Source organism: Phalaenopsis equestris, unplaced genomic scaffold (genome assembly GCF_001263595.1).
Source record: "Phalaenopsis equestris unplaced genomic scaffold, ASM126359v1 Scaffold000847, whole genome shotgun sequence".
In the NCBI taxonomy this organism is placed as follows: Eukaryota; Viridiplantae; Streptophyta; class Magnoliopsida; order Asparagales; family Orchidaceae; genus Phalaenopsis; species Phalaenopsis equestris.
The window spans coordinates 21,728-30,374 of record NW_018165287.1 but is presented as its reverse complement, the minus strand read 5'-3'; the positions used below and the strand labels follow the sequence as shown (position 1 = coordinate 30,374).

Below are 8,647 nucleotides of genomic sequence, written 5' to 3'. Positions count from 1 at the left end.
CAGCAGGAAACCTAAATGCATGAAGAGCAGAGTAATTATTTCTAGTTTGGAGTTTCTATGAACTTTAGCTTGAAGGTGCGTTGGTGTCTGATATCAGACATCTTAATATCTAGTGTTTTTAATACAATTTTTGATATTCATCATAAATTTTGGATATGCTTTCATTATTTCTTACAAGATTAGCATTGTTGACTTGAAATTATGCATGCGTTATATGTGAATTTTGAAGGAGATGGAAAGAGAAAAGCAAAACTTGACCTCTCGGTTGATTGTACAAGCTAAAATCAATAATAAGCAACATCTTAAAAAATAATGCTCAATTTCCTACCAATAAAACAATTGAGAGTAATTTAAGTTGTACAAGTACTAAATTTTAAGAAAGAACTCTAAAATCAATAAATAAACATAAACAAGATACCTTTTCTAAAACAAACTATTTATGATTTATTATTTTGAATTCAGAAGTCTCTCGCACTTTCATGGCTAGGAAGGTCTAAATTAGAATCATCATTGTAATTTTTAGCTTTTTTGTCTTTTTTATCCTTGTAGTGTTATAAATACCACATGATTGATTCTTCTGGATAAATCTCATGATATTCTTCATGTTCTTCAAAATTATAGGTTAATATGTATGATTATTGAGAAACTTATTACACTTCTCTATTCTAATTCCACTAGATTTTTTTTTCATCATTTTTTGATCTTTTTTATATGTTATAATTACATCATATGCAAAATGTAAGTAGTTTATTTTGCTTTCCAAACCTACTCTTTTTTCTTCTGTAGATTTAAAAAATGATTTACAGAGGTGTTCTACGGAATAAGTTATCATTCTAATCAGATTCATTATATTTAATCTCTCTTATCTTCCTCTTCTCTAACTTCTAAAATCCGATCAGAATATTTTTCAAAATAATGACAATATTGACTCTTGATCTTTTTTTAGTTTTCTATCACGTAAAGTTTTATACTAACCTGTTATGTTACTTTCCTGTCGTTTTTTTTGTTCTTTCCTATCAGAATGGTCATATTGAGCTCTTCCTCTTCTAATTGTGATGGGTAAACTCTATTGTAATCTTTCACAAACAATTTATCATACATTTTTTTCTTCTTTCTTTTTATGATATAATTTTTATTGCAATGCCACTTGAGCCTTAAGTTTTCAACTCAAGTGCTGGTATGTGATATAACCCAAATCCACATGAGTTAGTTTAAAGCCAACTTGAGCCATGACTTTGAACCCAACAGCGGGCCTTAAGGTGCATTGCAAATTGCACAGTTTTAAATAGAGTTTCAGATCTTATGATTTATTGATATTCATTATTCACACAATTTATTTTCCTTTGCCTATTTAAGAAACCAATTAAGCTATTGGTATTTGATATGCATTTTGTTTGTTTGCCTATTTAAGAAACCAATTAAGCTATTGGTATCTGATATGCATTTTGTTTAGATCGTCGAGAATGTAAAGACTGTAAGGTCATTTCAAGTGAGGATTTGAGTACTCATCATTGATTATTAGTTCTAGATTTTAAGATGAAGAGTTGTAAAATAAATAATACTATGAATCATTGTCGTAGAATTAGATGGGGCACCCAAAAGATAGATAAAATTATTTCTATGAGTAAACTTCAAGATTTCAAGATTTGAGATGTTCATGAAGAAGTAAATTCTATGTGGGATAAATTAACAAACACTATTCAACAAGTGGCAGAAGTTCTACTTGGAGAATAAAAAAAAAGTTTCTATAAATAAAAAATTGTTGGTGGTGGAATAATAATGTGTAAAAAAGCATAAAATATAAGAAGTTATATTATAAAAGTTGGTTTAAATGTAAAAGCTTATTGAACTGGAAAAAAATATACAATGGCCCGTAAAAAATCTAAGAGAGCAATTTGTGACGCTAAAAATTCTGCTTTTAGTGATCTTTAAAATATATTAGATACTAAAGTGGGTGAAAAATATGTGTAAATTAGCCAAACAAAGAGAAAAGAAAAATAAAGATTTTACTCAAGTAAAGTGTATTAAAGAAGCAATCAAAAAGTGTTTTTTTAGAAAAAAGATATTCAACATAGGTGAATGAGTTATTTTGATAAACTTTTTAATGAAGTTTCTGAAAATACGATCGACCTTAGTGATCTTAATATTGTTAATAATAATAAAATGTTTCATTTTTACCGTTGCATTAGTAAAAAAGAAATTGATAGTTTTTATAAAGAAAACTAAGTATGGAAAGTCTATAAGTCCTATTGTGACGCTAAAAATTCTGCTTTTAGTGATCTTTAAAATATATTAGATACTAAAGTGGGTGAAAAATATGTGTAAATTAGCCAAACAAAGAGAAAAGAAAAATAAAGATTTTACTCAAGTAAAGTGTATTAAAGAAGCAATCAAAAAGTGTTTTTTTAGAAAAAAAAATATTCAACATAGGTGAATGAGTTATTTTGATAAACTTTTTAATGAAGTTTCTGAAAATACGATCGACCTTAGTGATATTAATATTGTTAATAATAATAAAATGTTTCATTTTTACCGTCGCATTAGTAAAAAAGAAATTGATAGTTTTTTTAAAGAAAACTAAGTATGGAAAGTCTATAGGACCTGATGATATCCCAATTAAAGTGTGGAAATATATAGGAAATTTGGATGTTTCTTGGCTTACTAAATTCTAATATTATTTTAAAAACTAAAAAGATACCGACTGAGTGGAGGAAGTATGTTTTGGTTCCCATTTTTAAGAATAAAGAGAATGCACAAGAGTGTGCAAATTATAGAGGAATTAAGTTGATGTGCCATACTTTAAAATTATGGGAGAGAGTAATTGAACATAGGTTAAGACGTATTACAAAGATTTTTCATAATCAATTTGGATTTATCCCAGGCAGGTCTATTATGGAGGCTATACATTTATTGAGGGGTTTGATGGAGAAGTTCAGTGAGAATAATGAGTATCTACATATGATTTTTATTGATTTAGAAAAAGCTTACGATAAGGTTCCAAGGGACATCCTTTGGAGAATTCTTCTTGAGAAGAAAGGTGTTGATATGACTTGTATTCAAGTCATTGAAGATATGTATACTAAAGCTGTTACTTGTGTTCGAAATGGAGGATTGACCAAATATTTTCCTATGTTTGTTGGATTACATCAAGAATCGACTTTAAGCCCGTACCTTTTTGCTTTTGTTATTGATGCTCTTACTAGACATTTATAGGAGGATGTACTTTGGTTTATGCTTTTCACTGATGATATCCTCCTTGTGGATAAAACTAGAGAGAAAGCTCAGGAAAAACTTAAATTATGGAAGTCTATATTGGAGTTTAAAGGCTTTTGTTCGAGTAGAACTAAAACTGAATACATGGAATATAATTTTAGTAGTAGTAGCTGTAGTAATATAGTTTGTGATAGAGTTGTAACTATGAGTGATCAAATTATTAAAGGGTGTGAATGCTCTAGATATCTCCAGTATATTGTTCAAAGTGATGGTGATATAGATGGGGATGTTATTTGTAGAATTTAAGTTGGCTGGTTGAAATGGAGGAATGTAGCTGGCCTATTATGTGATAGAATATACATCTTAGAGTTAGAGAAAAAATTTTATAAGATGATGGTGAGATCATGAATGCTCTATGTTGTGTAATGTTGGCCTTTTGTTTAAGGGGTTGTTTGGTTTGCAAGCTGTATTTACATTGAATAGGATTTAATATGGCTTTGCACTTAGAGACAAAATGTGAAATGAATATATCCATGATAGGGTTGGTATACCTCCAGTGGTGGACAAAATTAGAGAGAGTTATCTTAGATCGTTTGTTCACATTAAACGTCGACCATCTGATGGTCCGATTAGGGGAGTAGATATTTTAGATTCGACTTATGTTCAGAAAGGTAGAAGTGGACCTAAAAAGATTTGGGCATAATGTATAAAAATGATCTTATTTTATGAGAATTAAATAAAAATATGACAGTTAATAGGATAAAATGGAGAAAAAAGATTCATGTGGCCGACCCCATTTACTGGGATAAAGGCTTGTTGTTGTTGCAGTCTCAAATTATTTTCTTATTGTGGTTTGAATCCTATTCTAATGGCAATTTTAGTTGTTTAGAATTGTTCATTGAATCTTTATTTTGATAGTAATTAAATTATTATTATATTTTTGGTTTGCACCAAGAGAATTTGAATGATTGTTTTAAATGATGGTTGCTATATTGTGAATCCTAAAATTTTGGTTGCTTGAATTTTATTCGTTACATTGTATATTTATATTATGAATCCTGTTGCATCAAATCATCTATAGATTCTATGTTTTCTTGATTTCTACAACCTTCTTTCTAGGGTGTCAATATTGGATCCCATGTGAAAACCCAACTCAAATCCAACATAAATATTGGCTTTAAACTAACTCATGTGGATTTGGGTTGATTATAAGTGTTCCAAAAAAAAAAAAAAAGATAATGTTTGCTTTGGTTACAAGTGAAATTTACATATGAATTTCATATGTCATTGCTCAAGATAATGTTTGCCCTAATAGAAATTTACATATGAACGTGTTTTCTTTTATTTTTAGATGCTGCTAAGCCTTGTCTCTCTTTTTTTTTTTCTTTTTTTTTCCCATTTTTTTATTGTTGATGTTAAGCCTAGAAGATGCTGCTAAGCCTTGTCTCTCTTTTTTTTTTCCCATTTTCTTATTGTTGATGTTAAGCCTAGTAAGAATGATGGCATATAAGAATTTGACAAGGAGAATAGTGATTATAAGGATATTTTCACAGAGAACGTTTAAGTTTATGTGATGCATCACTGATATACCTAAAGTAGAAGCTGATTGAAAAAAAAATGATGCTTCAAACTTATGTCAAGCATGATGAAAAGCTTTGCAAACTCGTAGATATTGGACGTTATATGACTTACATGGCTAAATCGATTACTGATCACACATGCTTGAAACCCTCGCCACATCCAAAATCATATAGAATAGCCTGAGTAAATAAGACTGCTATTGCTATTTCTGTAAAACGAAGAGTTTTAGTTTTCATTTAACCTGCTACCTCTAGTCATCAAATATGTCGTGATATTCTGCAAATAGATATCACATGTATTATTTTGGGTTAGTTGTTGTTGAAATACCTAGGTGTAGCACACATTGCGATTTAATACTAACACAAGAGTAATGGAAGAAAGACAATTTTGTAACCTACACAGCTTAGGAGCAATTCTCCAATAAACTAAAACAAGTCTTTGCAAACTGTGAAAAAACAAACTTTTTAAAAAGGAGTTGAAAGCATGAGTTGATTAATGCCTTGGTAACAGTGGAATGAAAAATGTTTTTCCTAAAAGTATAGTATGCTAGAGGATATTAATTAAGTGTCGTCCAATTGTAACGATACATGTCCAAATAATCTTATTTAATTTTTAGATCATCATCATCAAACTTGAAACATCATATGATGAATCTAACTGAAAATATCGAGTTTAAAATATGTTAACCAATTGCTTAAGAAAAAAATTATCGATGATAGTATGAATCCTGCATTACTTGCATCTAAAATGAATGATAGTTGACACATATGTGTATAGCTGAACAATTAATAAAATTAATATCAAATATTAATATCGTATATCTCCATTGGATGATATGTTGGTATGATAACAGGTGAAGTAATTTTCTCTAAAATTGATTAAGCAGATAGTTATCATCAAATGAGAATGAGAAATGGTAATGAATGAAAAACTACTCATTTAATTAACGATGTACTGCAAGAAAAGTTGGTGATGCATTTTGTATTGATTTAAACACCTAGTAATTTAAGAGAATTATGAATCATATTCTCTGACCTTCCATTGGGAGTTTTCATTATATGTTTTAATGGTATTTTCATTTAGCAAGAAAAGAGATAATCACTTGGTGCACATATAGGAAAATATTTGAGGTTATATAAACTAATAAGAAGCATATATGAACATGAAGAAACGTTTATGGCACCATCTATGATTTTTTGGGATTTAATATACTCAGAGATGACTAATTGTTGATCATTATAAAGTTAAACAATATGTAGATGACTAATTGTTGATCATTATAAAGTTAAACAATATGTAGAACGCATTAAGTAGGGCGGTTGTTGTATTGCATACAAAAAAATTAAATTGCAAACAAAAAAATAATAATGGACTAGTTTATTACATAAAGGAAGAATGTACCACTTATATGAATTTCAGTGAAACATATTGTTGAAATTCTGAATAATGCGGAATTTATTTATTGATATGAAAAACGTGTAAAAATAACCTTTATATAAATCCTAAAATAAGAAAGACAATAAAAAGAAAATCAGAAGAAAGGAAAAACATACCATTTAATATCTCCAAACATAAAATAGGAAAGCCTAAAATAAAAAAGAAATAAATCCAATACAAAAAAATAAATCTAAAATAGGAAAAGAAATAAAAATATATTAAAAAATAAATTTAATCCTCATAACTTCTAACAAGAATAAATTATTTCCTAACAAAACTTTTAACACTCCCTCTTCAAGTTGAAATATGGTTGAAAAACATGTTCAACAATAGGCGAGGAAGATCTTGTGAAGTAGAACATGAAATTCATCATTCCACATTGCGGTTGTCTTTGACTGCAGTTTCTGCAGTGTTTATACGTAGGAGGAAAACTTCTACATGTAATGTTGCAGAGAAGTTAGCAAAGAAGCCAATCTACAAGCAAAACTGATTGAGGTTGTCTTTGACTACAGTTTCTGTAGTGTCTGTATGCAGGCAAAAAACTCTTGTAGGTAATGTTGCAGGGAAGTAGATCACCTACATGAAAAACTGACTTCTAGTTGACTGTAGTTCCTACAGTGTCTGTAGATAGGTAGAAAACTCATATAGGAAATGTTGCAGGGGAGTTTGCAAGGAAGTTGACAACCAGCAAAAAAGTTGCAGGGTATGCTTGTAGGAAATGGAAAAGCTTTGAAGGTAGGCCTTGCTGTAGTAAAAGATCCAAAGGAGGGTCTGATACAGAAAAAAGTTCCAAAGAATGGCCTGCTGCAGGACAAGCACTGGAGAGTCGACTGCAAGAAAGATTCCGGAGGTCTTGATGCAGCAAAATATTTCGGAGGGTCTAATGCAAGAAAATGCTTCGTAGGGTTTCATACAGGAAAAAAGCTTCAGAGGAGGGCCTGATGCAGAAAAAACCTCTTGAGAGCCTATTGCAGAAAAAAAAAACTATGGAGAAGGGCATGTTGCAGGGAAAAGTTCTGGAAGAGGGTCTGTTGCAGAAAAAAACTTCTGAGAAAGGTTTGTTGCACGGAAAAGGTTCTGAAGGAGGGTCTACTACAGGGAAAAGCTCCGAAGAAGGGTCTGAAGGTTCTGAAGGAGGGTCTACTACAGGGAAAAGCTCTGAAGCGGGCTTGCTACAGGGAAAAACTCCGAAGAAGGGTCTGCTGCAGGCTGTTGGAAAAATTTAGCCATGCCCAAAATTTTGTTGCCTGGAATTTTTAGTCTCCGAGAAGAAACATCAGCAAATGTTGTCACACCTAGCACTATTGCTGCTGAAATTTCAAGCAGGTTTCTTTAATCACTCGATTGGATATGTTTATCATTGTAGTAAAAAGTACCATCATTGTAGCTTTGAATGATGTCAAACAGTTTGGCAATGTCATTCTAGGCAACTCCAATCATAGACTGGTCCACCTCAGAATCAACCAAGGAAACAACACCAACAAGTGATTTGAGCGCCATTCCAACAACATAAGTGCTAGATTTGGCATCATTAGAATCATAGCGCCATATTCCATCACTCTTACTTAATGCCTTTATGGAATAAGTAACCTTGCTTCTTAACAAGAAAGTCTCATAAAATTACTTCAGAACTAACCTTGCTTCTTAACAAGAAGTAAGCCTCCAACGTTGTAATAAAAATATGGCACCAAGTTTTAGCAGTTTTTAACACAGCCAGATGCAATGTCTTCAAAATTTATGGACTCAGTCTTGCATTTCAAGATAGAATTCACTTTCAATGCAAAACACTACTCTTTCACCGTAGAAGATGATGACCCCATGTTCTCTACAACGGCTTTGCATGTTGTGCGACTTACATCATAAGTTTATATCTAGTCCAAGGATCTCAAGAGTTCCAAGAGCCTCATAGGTGTTCTCTAAGCTAACAAACGATTCATCGAAGAGTATGAACAGATTTAAAGCGGAAGATCGATGGGATTTGAAAATTGGTCGAACAATGGAAGTCGCGTAGATGGATGATTAAGAACATATCAATGCTTGTAACACAAGGATCCCTCGGTACTCGACATGTCAAGAAGATCGATGATCCCAAGGAATTGAAATAGTTAATGCATTGAGACAAAAATCTGGAATTGGAAAATTGTAGAAATCGAGAACTAGAATTCCAAGAGGTCCTCACTTTTCTACTCCCAACATCTATGGAGCTGTCGGCAGTTAAAAAGTTGTTTTGTGGTTGTGGTGGTCGCCCGTAAGAAGCTGTCGGTCGCCAGAATCGAAATCCCGCGCCCGCTTCAGAAGGACGTTTAATTTAGATATATATATATATATGTATATATATGTATATATATATGTATATATGTATATATGTATATATATATATATATATATATATGTATATATATGTATATATATATGT

General features: G+C 31.2%; 1 protein-coding gene across 1 annotated transcript in view; it reads left to right on the top strand.

The window, feature by feature from the left end:
- Nucleotides 1-8,647, top strand: part of LOC110031826 (cell division cycle 5-like protein) — a 33,444-nt gene that overhangs the window by 5,731 nt on the left and 19,066 nt on the right. The window lies entirely within an intron of this gene.